Raw genomic sequence first — 20,871 nt, 5'->3', positions numbered from 1 at the left:
ATTTAAACATAACTCATTGTAGCCGCGATACTGAATTGAGCTCTTTTAGCACTACTAAGACTGTAATTTGTGAGAACTTTTGTCTACCACAAATGCTAGGAATGTTTGAGAGCAAGCAGTCTTAATAACAGTAATACGGGTTTCTATTAAAAGCGGTGTGGTGCACAGTAAGTTGCACCTGAAAATTTCTCACCATTGCAGAGAGTTTAATGATACATAACTTATTCTATACTGGAGGGCAAAGCAGGGACAGAAACGAGGTTTCTAATCAGAGACTTCCCTTACTAAGTAAAAATAAGATACATTGGCCTATAGACCCTCTATAACAGCTTTGCTCTACAAAAGAAGCCTCCAGTTTTGTAGCCTCGTGCCATTTGAAAAAAAAAATGTTTACAGGCACACCGTGCTTACAGAAAAATTACACAATTTGGTACAAAAGAATCGCTGAGAGAATATCATGGAAATACCTAACAAATCCGTCATAACATGCTCTTTTCCAGGACTTCCTTCATTAGTTCCTTTGGGGCTGTATTATAGGCAATACAGAAGTCAGCAAGGGCAGAAGAAACAGATCAGATGATCAGCAGAAACATAGCAAAAATATTAATCAATCAAGTGGAATTGAAGCATTCATAAAGGGTGTTGCTTAAATCTAGGATTTATTTTGTGGTAACTGCCAGAATGAAGAAAATTATCCTGCTTTCCCTTCCTCAAAAACTCATCGATGTCATAAGTTAATGAAGTAAGTATATCCAGTTATGATCTTACCTGGAAAACCAGTGAACTTTTCATACTGTCTGTACGCTTGATTAGCAAGCATTTCTGTACCATATACAATGATGGCCCCTGATTCTTGGGCTTCTTTTAAGAGTCTGGTTAATTTTGGTGCATAAACCGCATAAAAAACAAGAGCATAGTTCTTCAAAGCTTTCTGTGGAAGAGCATACAGGAAAAGAACATGGTTCAACTTGATGGTGAATCAAAACTGATCATGAAATAACGTAAAAGGTTCACATTACTGGAGAGCATGAGACAAAGCATCATTTATGTAGACATTGCAGCTTATACATTGCTACTATATGAAGTGCAACCACATTTTGTCAAAATTACCCACAGTAATAATGATTGCCAATGCTGCGAGTTTTACAAAAGGAGATAAATTAAAAAAAAAAAAAACGATCTTTATGTCTCCTCCAAAGCTGGGTTATTGTTGAGCTTGATGTAAGAAATTACCAGGATGGTACACTAAAGATGTCAATATCACATCATACTCTTCCATCCGGTGATTCAGATATTCCAGTGATGAACACCTGTAGACACCCATTTGTGTCTCCCCAAAACCAAACCCGGTGATGAGTGCCTTTCACGTCGAATCATAATCGAATGAAACGAAGTGTGGAAAGGTTTAGTGTTGCGGAAAGTTTTAATTCTTTTTCTCTTCTTCCTGTTTTTGAAAACTTTATTTTAAGAAAACAACCAATCCAGTTTGGTTGGTCCATGATATGGGTCCAATAGTGGTGTAGTTGGATGGGGCTTGCAAAGACCTTTCCAACGATATATTATAAGCCCGATTCCGATGAATATTGAGGAAGTTATGACCAATTTACTAAACTGGGCCCGATTTGAGCTTTAAGTACGGCCTAATGATCTAGGGGAGGGCCTAATGTAATTTATCATTCCTAATGCAATTAGGAATGGTTTTAGTCTTCTAGAACATTCTAGAAGGTTCTTTATCATTCCTGATTCAATTAGGACTATTCAGAGTTTTAATCAAGATCAAATAGCATTTTCGATTGAAATTATATTATTTTATCTTCCAGTACGGGAAATTTATGAGATTTTCGAAAACGCGTTGAAAATCACTTTGGCGTCCAACCCCAGGCCTTGGTGCCTGGAACCAGGATTGGCGCCAGGCGCTAGCCACTGGTGCTGGCGCCAATATGTTTTTACGATCTTCAGACTCTGTTTTGTTAAATTATCTTTTTTGGATGATTTTCTCTATAAATATCGTATCAAAAACTCCGTTTTCATTCATCAAGAATCATCAATAAACATCATCTATCATCAACTCTCCTCATTCACAAATCATTCATCAATTAGCATTCATCTACAGTCAAATAATTCTTTTCATTCATCTCTTTCATCAATTTTCATTAACATTCATTCTTCCCTTTCTTCAATTCTTTCTTGCTTTTTAATACAAAATTCCGCATTCACAAGATCTTGATACACCTAGCCATATTCGAAGTTGCCTTCGCCTTAGACGTGAAAGGTTTTAATTTCTGAGGGTTTGGTCCCAAATCTCTCGTTCAATTATTTAATTTAATTGTTTGATTATTATTTTCCTTGAAGTTACTAACGTGTGTATTTTGTTATTAGAAAGAGGTACGAGGCATCCAAGTAAGTACTTTAATTGATTAATTGATTTATGATGTAGAAATCATGTTTATATTGTTATTATGATATTCCTAGTATCATGCCTAGGGTATTTTTAATATTAAATATGATTCCTGTGATGCTTCCTATATTCTTCCTAATATTTATGATTGTTAGTATCATGTTAGGGCTAAAGATTTGATTTTTATTGCTTAGTGACATGCTAGGGTTTGTTATTAATCTTGTTAGTATCATGCCTAGGATCTTGCTATGCTTTAACATGATTATTATTATGATTATTAATTATGATTGATATTATTATTATTACTGATATTGATTATTTATTATGTTGCTTGATATGCATTATATTTTATTTATTTTTGTTGCTTGATCACCTTTTATTGCATGTTTAAAGGGAATTGATACTTGTAATCACGCTTAATAAGATGATTAATAATCTTGTTAGGTTAATTGTGATTATAAATTCAAGTGATCGCCAATAATAGTTTATTTGTGCATTAAATTCAACCAACATAGATTAAACAGGTTTAGGGTTGATTCTATTGATTGTATGTTGATCAGAAAGCGCACATGAATACGAGCAGAATAAAGTAGAGGCCTATTATTAGGGCAGGTTCAATCTCTTTTAGGTTGGATTTGTACCTTCATCCCCGAACCCTTATTTGGTTCATGACCTTATGGAGTTGACGATCTCTTGGATCGTTAAGGGGTGTAACCTTCACCTCGTGAACGGTTTACAAGTTCCTTAAAAACTTGTAGGCGACTCTTTTGCTCTATCTTCTTCCCTTTTGGACGCCACCGTACTTTAGTGTATGATCACAGTGGGGTTCAAGCTAGTGGGATTTTAAAGGCTTGAAAATATTCCCTACAACACCTCTTTTATTTTTACTTTATTTTATTGTAATACACTCAGTTACTTTATTTCGAGTACGCCCAGGTTACTCTCCGAGAGATTTATGCATGTTTCTCTCAACTGCCACGTAGGACAGTTGAAATTGTTTAATAAAATAACAAATATGGGACTACATCTCCATTAGTTGAAGTATGTTAACACCGTTTGTTCTATTCTTCTTTCTTTGTCTTCACTTCAACTAACATGTTCTTTCTTGTTCCCGTTCTTGTTCTTCATCCCTCTCTGAAGTTGTTCGTCGGCCTCTCTCTATTCACTCGCTCTGTCCTCCTCTTTCCTTGGTGTCCCCATGAATTACTTGTGGAATTGGTAAGGCTATCCCTAAGTAGCATTTTCCGTAGATCTGATGTGATTTGGGCGGCTTTATCAAGGTGATATTTTGTCGATTCTTTCTTTGAATTGTTTTGTAAATGGTAATTGCTGATGAATTGTGAAATGTTGTTGAATTGTGAGCTGTGTAGCTTATTTTTTTTGTAGAAATTGGTAATCCCATACGTGGCTAAATTGTTATTTGGTAATTACTTGTTTGTTAATTGGTAATTGTTATTGAAAGGCTTAATTTTGGCAATGCGATTTAAAATTCCATACTTTTTGTTCGTTAATTGTAATAATGTTGAACTCGTTCTTCGATGCTTAATTGTAATAATGTTGAACTCGTTCAGCTGTTGTTTTTAAAGTATAATCTTTATAGTGGTTGAAATTTGTTTTTGGGATATTATCTGTGTTTGGAATGTTATGCGTTGGATTTATTTATTGTTTCTTAGTAGCTTAGTATAATATTGATCTATACTTGGCCTGGGTTAACAGTGATTGCTATTGTTGTTGGGATAGGTTTGATAGTTGATTTATGGTGTGATATTACTGAGATGGATGAGTTTATGGTAAGGGATGCAGATGATGTAGGTGTTTGTGATCCGGTATCTAATTTGATTGAAGTTGATTGTAGTAATGGTGATGATGATGAGTATTTGGTTACAGAGAAGTTGGACAGTGTTAATAATGATAAGTGGCGTACACCAATACAAACCTCTTCCCCAATTCAGTCTATGGAGATTGTTGAAACAAATTTTTCAACAAGCAAGGTCTCTGTTATGACCTCTGTTGATCCCCCAGAAGTTGGTATGATGTTCAATGGTTGGAGGGAAATAGAGGAATTTTATAAGTCTTACGCAGAGCAATGTGGGTTTGGAGTTAGTAGAGTTCAAACTGCTTATACTCCTAAGAAAGAGATTAGGGGGATGACTTGGAAGTGTGAGTGTTGGGGTCCACCCAATCTGAGGGCGCAGAGGGAGGCAAGGAAAAGGGAAAAGCTAATGGAAGTTGGAGGAAGTGTTGGGAATAGGAATGGGGACATAGTAGAGAATGAGCTTGCGCGGTGCAAAAGAAAATCCAAAAAATGTGAGTGTGAAGCTAGGATTTATGCTAGTGTTAATAGGGAAGGGCTTTGGGTGCTGATAAGGGTTGAATTAGAGCATAGTCATAAGTTGGACCCCGCTATGGCTAAGTTAGTTAAAGAATATCGTATGAAGAAAATGACATCTACTGTTCGTAAGAGGTTGGTTAATTATTATGAGGTTTGAGTACCAGTGACTAAAATCCGTGGTTGTTTGGGAACCGAAAATGAGAACCTGCCAAATGTCAAGTATATGCAACATGAGGTGTATAAGAAAAGACGGTCGAAGATGGCGGGGGAGATGCGAATGCTATGATGGAATACTTTGATTACATGCAATCTGACAACCATAAACTTTTCCATGTCCATCGGTTGGATGAAGAAGGTCGTTTGAAGGATGTACTTTGGGTTGATGCGCGTAGTATAGCTGCATATGAAGATTTGGAGATGTGGTGTGTTTCGATGCAACTTATCTCACAAATGAGTATGAGCTCCCATTTTGTAATTTTGTCGGAGTTAATCATCATGGTCATTCGCTGTTGTTAGATTGTGCTCTTGTATCTCGTGAAGATTCTGACACATTTCGTTGGATATTCCGTCACTGGTTGTCCTGTATGGGAAACAAAGCTCCGTTAGCCATACTTACAGATCAAGCCCCTGCAATGAGGAAGCCCCTAGCTGAAGTTATGCCAAACACACGGCATCGATGGTGCATATGGCATATCTTAAAAAAAATTCCTGAAAAACTTGGGAAGTGTGCACTGTAAGTATTTATTGCTGCCTAATGGTGTATGGCATTTAGATGTTCTGATGTTATGATGTTCTGATCATATGGGATTGTTCTCTGTGATTTTTGTCCTGTTCCTACCTTGTAAGGAGGGTATGAGTTTGATTATCCGTCTGCATTTCTCAGGTACAATGATTTCAAAAATCCTTTGAAGAATGTCATATACGACAGCTTCACTATCGATGAATTCCAAAAACGATGGTGTGAAGCAATGAAGTTGTATAAGTTAGAAGATAATGAGTGGCTGCAAGAGTTGTTTGTAGAGCGGCACATGTGGGTGCCTGCTTTCATGAAGGAGTACTTTTGGGCCGGGATGAAAACGACGCAGAGGGTTGAGAGCATAAATAGGTTCTTCGATGGTTTTGTTGACAGGCACACTAAATTATGTGAATTCCCTGAAAAGTATAGCCAAGCATTGAAGAAGAGGGTGATGATGAGACTGATGCCGATGATAGGGATTCCAAATACGTCAGGCGGCTTGTTAGTGGTTTCAAAGTTGAGAAGTTTTTTCAAAAAATCTACACTGATGCAAAATTCCAAGAACTACAAAAAGAATGTGGCCATATGTTGTATGTCATCCCCAAGGTCCAAGATGTTATAAGCTCTGCGGCTATTCAGTATGTAATTGAAGATGAAATTTGGATTAAAAAAAGTGGTACCACTGAGGAAGAGCTGACTGACTTCAAAAGATTGTACTCAATTACCTTTAACCCTGTCACAAAAGACAGCTCTTGTGACTGTCGCAAGTTTGAGAAGGATGGCATTCTATGTAGGCACATCATAAGAGTGTGGGATGATAATAGGGTTAAATATATTCCTCCCAAATTTGTACTTGTTCGGTGGCGGAAAGATGTTGTGAAGAGGCACACACGTGTAAAAGTTGCTTACCATGATCCCTCACAAACCAAGGAATGCAAACGGTACAACACTTTGATCCCTGACCTTGAGGCTTTGTGTGATGATGCGTCTCTAGTAGATGATGAAACAGTTGAGGCTGTTCGCAAAGAAATTTCCAAGCTTCACAAGGTGGTGAAAGAGAAGCGCGCAAAATTGTTAGAACAATTGGTGCTACCAAATCCGGAGATTAACTCTAAAATTTATCCCCTTGTCCCTACTCCGATGTCAACCCCTCAAGCAACACCCTCTGCAACAACTCCATTAGCTGCCACTACTCAATTAGCTGCTATGAGTCCACAAATTTCAAGAGGCGGCCAATTCACGCCTTTAAGCAATCATACTCCTAACTCCCCTTGCAATATTGGAGATCCAGTTATAAAAAAGAAGCCTAGAGGGCGACCAAAGGGGTCTAGGAACAAAACGTTTGCTGAGTTAGGGTACAAGACCAGCAAGCTAAAAAATGATAAGGTATTACCTTTCCATATTGCAGATCATTTCCATACTTACTTAGTGTTATGTTGCTATTACATTCTTTGTTTTGCTTTTCAGGGCTCTCAAACTCAGGCGCAGCCAACTGAATTTCCAGAGTAAAGCCAATTTGTGAAGAAGCCGGTATATTAATATTGTTTATGTTAATAATTTTATGTCACTATTGTTTATGTTACTGAAACTTTAATTGTGTCAAACTCAGGTGAGGCGTAAGAAGAAGATGGGTCCAAATCCTTATGCTGAGTTCTGGGAGGCTGCTGTTGAAGCTCAAGTCTTGGGCAATGACCCGTTATTGGATGATTTAATTGTACCTCACCAATTTCTACTCCTGCAACTATTCCAATGTGTCAGCAATCAATATCCAACCCAGAGATGGCCAACAGCAGCCCCATCAGCTCAACCTCCAACATTGGAGATCTGATTTCAAAAAAGACTCCTAAAGGGCGAACAAAGGGACCTAGGATCAAAACTCTTGCTGAGTTAGGCTACAACACCCGCAAGTTAAAAACTGCTAAGGTATTACCTGGTCTGTTGTTACCGTTTCCTTTCATTATAAAGCATTTTATACCTGTTAGGCTGTTCTTATACATTTATAAATGTGTTTATGCCTTCAGGGCTGTAATCAGACTCAACTCATTGATGCGCCAGACACACGGTAATCTGTGAAAAAGCCGGTAATGGAAATTATGTTTATGTTCAATATTTGTAAAGGTTGATTGAGTTATCTCTAAAGCCTGTGTTTGTGTCTATTTAGGGGAAGCGTAAGAAGGGTCAAAATTAGCTTGTCTATTTGGAGCGCAATCGATTCTGTTATAAACTTTTCATCAATTCTGCGCTGAGCATATGTGAATCAATTCTGCGCTGAGCATATTGACTGAATTCTGTAATGTTTTTAAATATTTTGTATATTATGATGAGCCTTTGAGCAACTGATACTGTCAAATTGTAATTTGGGCACTAATGGATTTAAGTGAACCAATATCTACATTGCCATTGTGTAATACCATAAAACAACAGTTACATTTTATAATCAAGTTAAGCCATTGTTAATATCATACTGATATCATACTTATATTAATTACAACCTACCTTATCATAATCTACTAATTACATTGATTATAGGTTTCCCACCCAATCAAAGGAGATATCAATCAAAACAGATATGAAAAACCAAAAAAACCCTTACAGCAAACCTTCAATTTTCATCATCCTATAGTAGATCCAAAAAAAAGCCTTTAGGTACAGACATGCAGTCAATTATCAGACATTCTCATACGAAACATTGATGAATCTTCACTTGTTTCTGGAGTTGCTTCGTGATTGTTCCCAGAAGAAGAATCCGAACCACTGTGATCATCATAATCGTACGTATCGCTCCTTGTTTTGAATGATTCGTCTGAATTGACAGCTACTTCTTTCTCAGTTTCAGTTTCTGAGTCAGAAGTTTCATCACTTTGAGAATTCTCATCACTCTGTTCGTCTTCTTCACTTTCCTCTTTCGTCTCTTCTTCACCATCACTCTGACCAGCACCATCAGCATCACCCTCACCATCAGCATCACCCTCATCAGCACCACCACCCTCACCAGCACCACCATCCTCACCAGCACCATCACCCTCACCAGCACCATCACCCTCACCACCACCTGCACCATCACCCTCACCAGCACCATCACCCTCACCAGCACCATCACCCTGACATGCACCAGCACCTACACCATCAACACCCCCATCACCATGACCAACACCAACACCATCAACACCCCCATCACCCTGACCAGCACCACCACCATCAACACCATCACCCTGACCAACACCCTCACCAGCACCATCATTGTCTGAATCGACAATAATAATTGGCCACTCTCCACAACCATCCCTCACATCTTGTCTTTTCCTTTTATTACTTTTTTCTCCTTTTTCCTTTTTGGTCTTCCCTTGTTCTTCCAGAAATTCTAGATGACTATTCATCTTCTTCTACATCTCTGTAACATACAAACGAAAGCTTGCTGCATTTTCTTCTTTTGATTTCAGTTCATTCGGCTTCCAGATTGGTGGTGCAAAAACTTTCCCAGAGGTGGCGGTACTATCAGTGCTTGCCATTGTTGGGAGATGGAAATAGAAGGTGATAGAAAGAGTCAGAAAAAGCAAGCAATAAAATGAAGGTGATAGACAGAGGCAATGCTACACATCACGCAATATAAAGATATAATTGGACCAATCACAAGCAAGCAATGATGACTAACTCTTGAAAGAATAAAGAATAAAGTCTTTATCAATTCTCAAGCATTGTACTTTGAATTTTAAAAGGCAATATTTAGAAATTACCTTTTTCGTAAATTTCCTTTTATGCACACTATCTACACGCACGTGTGTTAGTCGATGTTCCTATTTTTAGGCAACGATTTATTATTTCTAATATGTATTGATAATACGATCTTGCTAACGAGCGCCCCGGGGTGTTAGATAAAGAATAATTTTATTGGTTGAATTGGTATGAAGTTAGGAATGTATGACATAATCACGCGTCGTTCGGTGTAATAAGTTCCAAATACTGCGATAATAACTTTGAGAATATTATATTTATAATCCGAAACTTCTAAATATTAAAAATATTATAATAAGTTACATATATGATTATTATTCATTACAATAAGCTATAACCGTTAATAAGTTTCAAATACATTTGACTTCATTAATAAAACTTCGAATAGAATCGTCAATAAAAACATTAAAAATGTATTAAATATACCAATTCCTCATTTATTAAATTAGTCAAAATAGATTAATATTAATAATAAATTATAATAGAATCATCAATTATATTATCCCATGTAAACTCAACCGGGTGTTAGTTTGATTTACATCAATAAATTGTTGTATTTTGAAACATGACCTTAAGCGTCATTAAAATAACAGAAGCATCAATAAGAATAAAGAGACCAGTACGATTGTTATTAAAGAAGAGAAGTCGTTATCGGTTAAATTTGACTGTTTACCCGAAAGTTGACTTGTCTCACGAAAGTGGACCGGACTCGTTTTTAATCCTAATTGATTGATTTGAATTCACCTCAGTACAGTTTAACATTTACTTAATGTGATCAGCATGATTATATAAAGTAAGTTCACTTTATAATTTTCAAAATAAAAAAAAAACTACCATTTTCAAAATAAAAACCAACCAGTGTAATTTATAAAATATAACTACCCTTTTAGAAAAAAAACCTACCACCCTTTTGTTTACATTATTTTTAATTTCTTATTCTGCATGAACATTATAACAATCGCAAACAATCTGGCCTATATGGACACGCGTTATATGAACATTATAATTTTACATGAGACATACGCAAATTGCGTGTGCAACATAAGAAGATTTAAATTGATAAAACAAATTGATTTAAATTGATAAACCAAATTGATTTAAATTGATAAACCAAATTGATTTAAATTGATAAACCATAAACCAGACACTTATTTGATTTATATCCAATCAAGCATAAACCCTACTAAATTCACAATACTTAATTAACAAATAAAATCAAAAACAAAAAACCAGACACTTAATTGATAAACCATGAACCGGACACATAATTGATAATCAAAGACACTGAAACTTGATTGTTCAAAAGAAAAACAGAGTATCAAACTAGATAATTTGTAAATCAAGAAAATAAAACATTTTACCAACTAATAATCTAATCTAATCCCCCTACCTAAAAAGATTCCACATTTTATCAAGAAACAAAATACAGAATCAGATGTAGTTGTCGTAAATCTATTAACCTCATCAGTCAAGCTTTTCGATTGTTGAAGTCGAGTGCCCGTATGCACCTGAATCCCGGCCAGAAACCTCTGGAGACCAGTGATCACGTACATGATAAGCAGGGTACGGAACGTCAATGGGGCTTCTGGATCTCCTCTGCCTGACCGTCCATTGCCTTGGCCTGCGCCTTGGTTGCACTCCTTGACCAACTTGCCCAACAGCTTCTCCTGCACCAGCGGCTCCCTGACCAGAAGCATCTCCCACTCCCTCTTGCACATCCCCAACCCCAGCAGCAGCCCTCTTCATAGCCTGTGACTTTGCCCTCTTGGTGGGCCTCCTCCCACCCCCTAACTTAAGCGTACTGTCCTTCACCCCCTGTTCCTTTTGTTTTTGTGCTTCACTGGCCTTTGCCTTTTCAATATAAATTTTAGAAATGGTTGTCTCAACATCACGCAATTCACTGTCAAGGTTGTTGCACAAGCACTGGTAGTTAAGTAATTGGTCTTTTATCATTTTCTGCCTCAACTCAAGGAATTGGAGTTCTGTGTATTTGGGTTGATCGTGCTCTGTCACTACCATTGGTTGTTTCCCTTTGTTCTGTTTCACAATTTTGATTAAAATAAAAGTAGGATATTGGGAAGAATTGGAAGAAAATACTATTATGTGAAAACAGAGAAATATTTTCACAGGAGAAGTTATGCGAAAAAGGAAGTTGATAAACCATAAAGATAGTGGGAGAAGTTATTATATCATGGTATGATGCATACGTGTCGTTTGAATTCCCAAATTAATTCACAAGTTTTTTTATTTTATTTTTTTTTATTTTTTAATTAGGACGAGTTAATTTTATTTCAGAAAAAGGAAAAATAAAAAATTACACGTGGTTTTACAATTTTCCCAATTAAATTAAGCAAAGACAAGTTATAACTATGTTTCTTATTATTTACGTGTTACGGACTATGTAAAATAGCAGACACGGACACGAACCAAAGCAATTCCGTTATTGACCTTTCACAACAAAGTAGTAATAGTAATAAACCTTTGCCAAGATGGTGATAGGTTTTAAAAATTAAAATATAAGTTGTATATTTTAAAATATTAATTAGAAATGGTAACAAACTACCCCCGGTCCAAATTACTCGCAACTTTGGAAAATTTCACTTTCCCAAAATACCCCTTTCATCTTTTAAAACCACCATATTTTTAAAAATATAACTACCAAAAAAAAATTAAAAACAAAAATAAAAAAAAAAGACCACCCCTTCAATTTATAGTTTAAAACCCCCAAAAAAAATAGAATTAAAAAAAAAAATTATAAAATAAAATTGGGATTTGGGGGGCTGCCAGGAGTCGAACCTAATAGAGTTGATCATTTGCGGGCTTGGGTGGGCAGCGGGCCGGTTTATGCCTATTTTTTGTCCAACGGGCTTCATGTATCAAACCCGAACATTGTCCATGCCCGCTTACTGAACGGGCCGGACTTCACTGCGGGCTAACGGGCATTAAAATTTTGATTTATTTTTATAACAATAATTAATGTACTCCCTCCGTCCCCGAATGATAGTCAGTATTGACATTTTTGGACATCCAAAATGTTAGTCACATTTCACAATTTAAGGTCCCATACAATAACACAAAATGATCAACTCTAACAAAAAAATATAACTACCAAAAAAAATATGACTTATATACCCTCATTTTATTTGGCTAAAAAAAATATGACTTATGTACTTTATTTATTTCTCCTTGGATGAAGTATTTATTATTTACATGTGCTAAAAATATTTTGGTAGTCTTAAAATTTTTTATTCACGCAAAATAGAAATTAAAAACCAAAAAATATGTCCTAATGGAAATTAAAAACACACAAAATATGTCATAATACACAAAGAATTATTTTTATTATTAAATATAACACTAACTAAATAAAAATTATTAAAATAGTATTATTATTATTATTATAAACGGGCCGGGCGGGCTACCCAACGACACATATTTTTTGACCGCCCATTCACATTTGTATTTTCCGGGAATGTTCATTTACTTTAATGTTTTTTTTTGTAGATTACCACCCTAAAATTTAATAACATGTCTTGAAATTGAAATAAACACCCAATTTTGTTCAAATTAAAAATAACCACCCATATTTTACAAACCTGTAAATTAAAAATAACGACCCATATTTACAAACCTGTAAATTAAAAATAACGACCCAAATTGAAATAAACACCCAATTTAGTTCAAATTATAAATAACGACCCATATTTTACAAACCTGTCGGTTGTACCACCCCTACCTATACTACGGCCAGTTGTTTTTTAATTTTGGGAAAATGTAGACAATTATGCTGTGTAAGGAGGGTTCCACAAGCGTGATATAATGTCCTTCCAAATAACCCTTGTGCTTCAATTGAATTAAAATTTGTTTTGAATAACCCATGTACTTTTTTTTGTTGTAATTTTCATAAAAACCCTAATTATTTTCGTAAATTGTTCTTCAACAATAGCCCTGTACTGTAACTGTTTGCAATCCATAAACCCTTTTGTACTCTTCTTATCGTCACATTCCAAATTTATATTATAAAAAAATAAAGAACAACATATTAAGCTCAACAAAATAAGTTTATAAACAGATTAATTATTAAAAAAAAGTTTAATCAAAACAAAAAAACTTGTCAAAACTACATAAACTTTAGCTACAGATAATAGTTTTCAGAAATTAAACAGATGAACATTTTTATTCCCCAAACAACAACTTGAACCCATCACAGTAAGCCCACCACTTCCTAGACATCCCCTTCCAGAACTCACTCCCGTCACTGTCAATGAGAGAGTCCAAGGCCCAGTCCTTGGTGGTTAGCTCCTTCAGAGTTGTCTCGGCATCCAAAGTCCGCCTGTACCACATCCTTCTGAAGTCCTTGCAAACCAGATTGACACACATACCATCCCAAACATCAAGTCTTGGAAATATATTGTTGCACATAATGTCCTCCATGGACAACAGACGGTGACTGTCGTCAAGCCCATGACGAGCTATCCTCCTCCACCCCCTGCAGACACTTGTAATGCACTCACTGTCCGCAGGGTCTTTGAGTCGACTGAAGACATGCACAGCCAAAATGTCTCCCATACACAGGAGTGGGTGCAGGTCATCAAGGTTGGCCATGATCCTAAGCAATTAAAATCAAGAGTCAACGACCAAATACAGAAAATCATTGTTTTTTTACAAGAATTTCATGTTGTTAAGACCTTTTAATACGCTTTTCAAGTGTTTCAATTATCATAAGGTTGATAATTCATTTTACTTTATATCATAAACACACAATAATTCAGTACAGAGTTTATTAACAACTGTTCCCTGTTTTTAACACTTTTTAATTTGCTTTTCTATTGTTTCAATTCAACATCAGAGTGATAATTCACTGTAACTTATATCATAAACAAACAAGTATTACAACAAGTATTACCTTAGTAACCTCCTAATTCAACTAATTTTGCAACAAGAATTCAAGTGAATTCGGTAAATTACATTAGAAGAACTATTCAACCAATTAGAACTATTCAACTCATAAACCTCAGCGATAATTCAATGTAGTTAAACAAAATAAAAACCTATGAAACAAACAAAACTTAATTAATTTTAAAACATAATTCAACTCTACATCAAAGAACTATTAAACCCAAACATTAGCCATATAAATATTCGAAACATTTTCTAGCAAATATTAAACCACAAAAAAAAAAAAATTGCAAGAACAGCGTAGATGATTTACCTCGCAATTGTATAGATACGGAGTCGGAAGAGCCTTGCTACTATATTTTCACGTTCCTTGAAGGTTTGAAAATGGAGTGTTGTCGTTGAAGAAGAGAGGAAATGAAAAGGCGCTTAGCTTTTTATGGAGAAATGATATTTTTAAATGTACCGAGTGAACTTAATTTGCTGAGTGAACTTAATTTAGTCAATTTGCGTGCTTCGAAATTGCATCGAAATTAGAACCCAAGTTTAACCTTAACTTTAATTAAGGTTAATCCTTAATTTGATTAACTTGAATTTATTAATCAACCATCTAAACATCATCACATCAAATCTCAGCGTAACTTTAAATTACCGGGATTACATCGTAATAAACCAACTAAACATAAAAATTAAAGAGAACCAAAACTACTTATATCGTAATAATTAATCATGATCTGATATTAACCAACTAAAGGTACTCCACATTGGTCAACCAACATTTGAGTCAACCCGGCACGAAGCAGTCTGTTGGGTTACTCAGTCAATGCGTATCAGCTCAACACGATACGAAATAGACCTGTTTAATAACCGATATTATCCGATTTGTTTTGACCCGAACTCATATTAACCCGATCCGATTAATTATTATTCATCAATATTCAAATTCTTATACTATATTTAGTAATTATATCACCATATGTAACTATATACAAATTGAATTAGTAATTATATACAATTTGAATAAGTAAAAATAACTACTCTAACAAATATTGCTAAAAAATTGAATCATCAATAAACTAAAGTAATAAACTAAAGTAATAGTAAGAGTTGTAAACTTGAAATAATTAAAAAAAAGTGACATACATTTTTGTATAAATCACCATATGTAACTATTATTCGTCAATGTATCACTAGCTCGGTCACACTTCTCACTTATATAGGTATGATAACTCATCAATAATTATTCAATCTCAATTTTCCTCAAAGATTAAAATTACACATAACTTGTTCAAATGAGAAAACTTCAAGAATGGATAGTTATTAATAATCATATTGACCCAAAAATAAGGTAAACACAAAACAATATCTCTAGTTTAAAAATAACCTTATTTGGATATGATTTTGGTCAAGTCAACCAGAAACCAGCCAAACCCAAAAAGGAACAGAAATTACCCTATACGAAGTTACCTGGTTAACCCGTTTTAAACCTGATCCAAACAAACATATCCGAACCGAAAGTCAATCGATCTCAAGTATACCCGAGCCGTACCCGACCCGGACTTGATAGACCTGGGCCTGAATTTGACCCGATCTGACCTGATCCGAGTAAAAAGGATAATTTTGATCCGAACATATTTGACCAGAATAGACCCGACCAGAATAGATACGACCCAAACTCCATCCGGTTATCCAAACTGGCACCTCTAATTGGGATGGTGCCACGACCGTGACACAATGTCCTAAAACATTTTATTAACTCCGTTCGCAACTTCTTGTGTTTCAAATAAATAAAAATATATTATTTTTAAAAAAGTAATGTTTCTATTGCACAATTAATTACTCAGCTCCCTCTTATAATTTCATTGCCTTTCAAACAAAACACCAACACTACTACACTTACAAATCCAAACCCTAACCCATGTTCATCATCAAATATATTTGTCTCTCAAAATACAATTTGATTCTTAATTTTACTTCACTTCAACCAGGTATTTCGCTGTATTCTCAAGCCTTTTCATTTTTTTTTTACTTTATTTGCATGCATTCATTTAAATTATGCGACTGAAGTGCTCTAATTATGTATTTCCTGTAGTTTAACGATGATTTTGATTAACCCATATGAGAACAATTCTACATTTGACATTTTCCTATGAATAATTGTTATTTTTGTTTAATTTTCTTTATAATTTGTCCTGTTTGAAGTCGTATTTTGTGGTTTCCGTCTTTGTGATAGTTCAATTTATATGTTTATAAAGACATTATTTTGTTTAAACACACTCATGTCCTGTCCTGATTTGTTATTTTATTAGATCTGTTTTGGGTAATTGATAACGATTTGTCAGTTATTTTGCTATTTTTGGTAGTATAATTCTGTTCTAGTGGTTCTTTGATATAAAGAAAATGACATAATTCCTTGTTTATTTTAATTTGATTTCTTTGTTTTAATTTTAACAAAAGGACATAGTATGATTTATTTGATTTATTTTTACTATTTTTTAACATTAAATAGAGTACATCCTTTTTCTATTGGACTAATCCTTTGTTGGTAATTGGACTAATCCTTTGTTTTTGTAATTGGGCTAATCCTTTGTTTGTAATTGGACTAATCCTTTGTTCTTATTATTTTCAATTTTGCTCCATTTCTTAGACTAATCCTTTGTCAGTTATTTTGCTATTTTTGGTAGTATAATTCTGTTCTAGGGGTTTTTTTATTTACAGAAAATGGCATAATTCCTTGTTTATTTTAATTTGATTTCTTTGTTTTAATTTTAATAAAAGGACATAGTATGATTTATTTGATTTATTTTTACTATTTTTTAACATTAACTAGAGTACATCCTTTTTATATTGGACTAATCCTTTGTTGGTAATTGGACTAATCCTTTGTTTGTAATTGAATTAAATCATTTGTTTGTAATTGGACTAATCCTTTATTCTTATTATTTTCAATTTTGCTCCATTTGTTAGACTAATCCTTTAGTAGGAGCTACAATGTCCATTAACCGATTTGAATTCGAGATCGACACTCGTAGGCGGTTGAAAAATGTGGTGAGTTCATTGGCTATGTAATTGAACATATAATATGTAGCTTTGCTATGTAAATTATCATACAAACAAAGGATTTAATTGTGGTCCTTTGTTATTAATTAAAATCCTTTGTTGTGAATTGTGATTCCTTTGCTATTTACTTTGTCATCAGCCTCTTCCAAATCGTGTAACTCGTGGGGTTAATGAGTACTGGACCACGTGGGATAAGAACCGAGGAGAGATTGTTTTGACTCTACAACGCGGAAGTGATAATACTAAACACATGGTCCATTTAAAAGAAATTGTTTGGGGTGATGGCAGTGTTGAGACGTTTTTTAAGCAAGGGTTGGGGCGATTTTGTAAGATCAAACAACTTACAACTTGGAGATCGTATTTTGTTGACCTTACACAACATTGTGGACATGATATATCAGGTTAGGATTTGGAGGGATGACATGGAAATAACTGGAAATGGAGTAGAATCGAGTACGGAAATTGAAAAACCGCACTTCAATTTCCAGTTCCTATACAACTATGTTTGGAAACCAACACTTGTAAGTTGTAATTGATTTCTTGTTACAATTGAACATGTTTTTTGTTACACAATCCTATCTTACTTAGTTATTTATTTAATTGTTTTAGAACGACCCTCTAGCCTTTGCCAGAGCACATTTCAACGGACTTGGAAAAGAAACCAAAGTTGCATTGTATAATAACACTAAGAAGTATGAAGCCACAATACACATTAGGAGGGATAAAAATCTTAAGATTGTTTCTTGCAGTATCAAGAAAGGAATGCTAGAGTTCATTCGCGATGAGGAGGTTGAAGTCGATGATAAAGTTCGCGTTGAGTTGTATGGCATGAATCCAAACCCAACATTGATCATAATTTTTATATGACAAGGTGTATGGCCACAATTGGAATTAGAACAGCTTAAGGTATTATAATGCAATGCTTCTATACGGATGTAGCTATTTATTTGCATATTTTGTTTTTGTCAACTAGAAGATTTTCCCATTTGCAGAATGTGGCGCACTTGGAATCAGAAGTATGGAAGGACTAGGTGGAGGAATTTTTTAAAAATTACTTTTCAAGTATGTTTATTTTAGTCTTAAAACTTTGGGATGTGTACTTTGGGATGTTTAATGACTAATCTCCTTGTGTCGAGAGATTTAGTCCATGGCTGTATTTTGCAAACTTTATGACCTATGCAATTATTGTTTAAGTAATCATGACATATTGTTTAATTAGGTTTATTCATGACATATCGTTTAATTAGGTCCATATGAGCCGTTACCTTCTCCTTTGTTTATTTTTATATTTTTTTTCTTTACTTTGTTTTTCCACTATTAATTTTATGTTTAGAATTAATTAACATGTATCACCGTTTAATTTATTTCAGAAATAGGGAAATATAAAAAAATAATTAACATGCAATATGTATTAAGCATACTTTAAAAATATACGCTGGATTAGTCATCAAAATACCCATCATTAGTCATCAAAATACCCATCATTCATTCTTAATTATGCACATACAAGTCATGGTGCATTCGCAATACATTTTTAAAAAATTTTACAATAACATGCTTCCACTGCTGCAACTAATCATCCTTAACATCCCCAAAATAAGGCTAATAACCCTAAACCCAAACATCCCCAAAAGAAGGCTAATAACCTATTGGGCCAAATAGGAATGACCTCTACCTAACACAATCCTTAAACAAAATGTTAACCAATAACTACTACATACTACCATGCACCGATGCAACTAATAAGACTCTGGGAAAGCATAAACATAGTCCACATTCTTAATCCCTGCTTGTCCAATTGTGGCATTGCGATGCGTTTCAATTCCATGTCTTGATGCATTAACTTCAAGCAGTTCGGGTCTCTGTTGACCTCAGCAGCCCATTTGTCAAACAACCTCCATAGCTTCAAAGTGAGCTTCCCGTACACCCTGACCTCGTGGGGAGGAGTACAAGTGTTCCTGATGTAGAAGAACTTAAACCTTGTGTTCATATTCTTCGTGGGATCCTTCAAACATTCAAAAAAATAAATAGATAAATATCAAGTACTTTCACGGTATGATAAAAAATTAAACAACAATTAAAAAAAGCAAAAATTAAACAACTTTATAAAAATTAACAACATAATAGCTAAGGAAAACAAACAAAGTAAATCAATTTTACCACTCCCTGTACAGAAATGATGTCACCAGTACGGATCCTGGCACTAGCAGTTGTATCCGTTGGTGCAATTACCAAGCCTTGTTTCTTCAGAATAATCTCCAGGATTGTGAGATCCAAACGGGAATCATAATCACCATATATGGCTTCAAATGTTTCATCATCCCTCACCTCATAAACAACACCCATGTCATACCGTTGTTTACTCTTCACAATAATTGTGTGGCAGTTTACAGCTCCCTCTTCCTCGACTCCATGTTGCATCACATCTTGCTCAACCACAGGACCCGCATTCCCATCTACAGCAGCATCATTGTTTGCTTTAAGTGCCTGGACGACTACCAAGCCATTACCCATTTGTTGCTTTACCTTGGCTTTAGAAGCTAGGCCAGACTGGTGGGTTGGTGCATGTTCCATAATCCTCATAGAGGCATTATGATTCAAGCTCTAAACCCTCAGACTTTGCTGCTTCCGAGGGAAACGCTTGGTGTTCCTCTTTTTGGTAGGACGTGGAGGCTTTGGTTTTGATTTGGATGCTACAAGAGGCTTTGGTTTTGATTTGGATGCTACAAGAGGCTTTGAAAACTTGGGTGTTTGATTTGATTTGGGTCCCAAATGAGAAGAAAAGGATTTGTTTAGGGAAGCCATGGAAACCCTAATGAGAGATGTGGAGGTTTTTTTCATATTTTGGAGGTGAATATAAAGTTTCCCACCATCATGACTTTTATAGTAAAGGACATCCAATGACCAATTGACACATTGGAGAGTTAAAGGCGGGAAAATTTTCACAATACAATATTTACTGTATGGTTCTTTGATTTAATTTAATGTCATTAGTGTACTGCTTAGTAATGATTGTTGAAACTTTAAAATTATCTTTTATTATTGATTTAATATTATTAACATTATCATATATATGGAAGGTGTTGGCGGTAATAAACTTTAAAATTATTGTTTACTATCGATCTAATATTACCAACACTATAATATGTTTGGATGACGTTGGCTTTGCGAACCTTTAAGTAAGTTTATTAGTTCAATAATTAAAACTTTAAAATTATTGTTTATTATCGATCTAATTAAGATATAATAAGTTTGGATGCCGTTGGCTTTGGGTCGCAAATTAAAATTATTTCTTTGATGATTACAATATTTTGCGATTCATTCAAATCTATGAAATGAAAATATGTAAGTAAAGATAAGGTTAGCGGCACATTACAATTTATAACTCACTTATGAATTAAAAAAAAATCAATTGATCATGAAAGTAACTAAAAAGAACATTACATACTCCCTAATCAAAAGCTGAAAATATTAAGGTAAAATTTCTACCAAGCATATAGTTACAAATTTTGTTTAGACATTGGAAACTTCAACTTCGAGAATTGCATCTAAATAGGTACTTACCTCCATCCCCTAAATTATGGACTACTTATCTCTTTTACAAAAAAAAAAATATGTCTTTGTTGGATTTGACCTTTCACAAATAGATGTCATCACCTTGTCTCCGGCTGAATTTGACCCTTAGGCAACTTTATCTTCTCCTTTGTTTGCTTTATT

General features: G+C 34.7%; 1 pseudogene across 1 annotated transcript in view; it reads right to left on the bottom strand.

Moving 5' to 3' along the window:
• Positions 1 to 244: 244 nt before the first annotated feature.
• The window catches only part of LOC145627691 (bifunctional 3-dehydroquinate dehydratase/shikimate dehydrogenase, chloroplastic-like), a 178,141-nt pseudogene continuing 157,514 nt past the window's right edge, over positions 245 to 20,871 (bottom strand). Inside the window, exons 10-11 of the transcript XR_014111406.1 lie at positions 769 to 931; positions 245 to 526 (exon numbers count right to left, since the gene is read on the bottom strand). The product of XR_014111406.1 is annotated as a bifunctional 3-dehydroquinate dehydratase/shikimate dehydrogenase, chloroplastic-like (transcript). The remainder of the gene's footprint in view (positions 527 to 768; positions 932 to 20,871) is intronic.

This window comes from Chenopodium album, chromosome 4 (assembly GCF_948465745.1).
Source record: "Chenopodium album chromosome 4, dcCheAlbu1.1, whole genome shotgun sequence".
In the NCBI taxonomy this organism is placed as follows: Eukaryota; Viridiplantae; Streptophyta; class Magnoliopsida; order Caryophyllales; family Amaranthaceae; genus Chenopodium; species Chenopodium album.
Note: the sequence above shows the minus strand (reverse complement) of the source record. Positions and strands in the feature narration are given on the sequence as shown.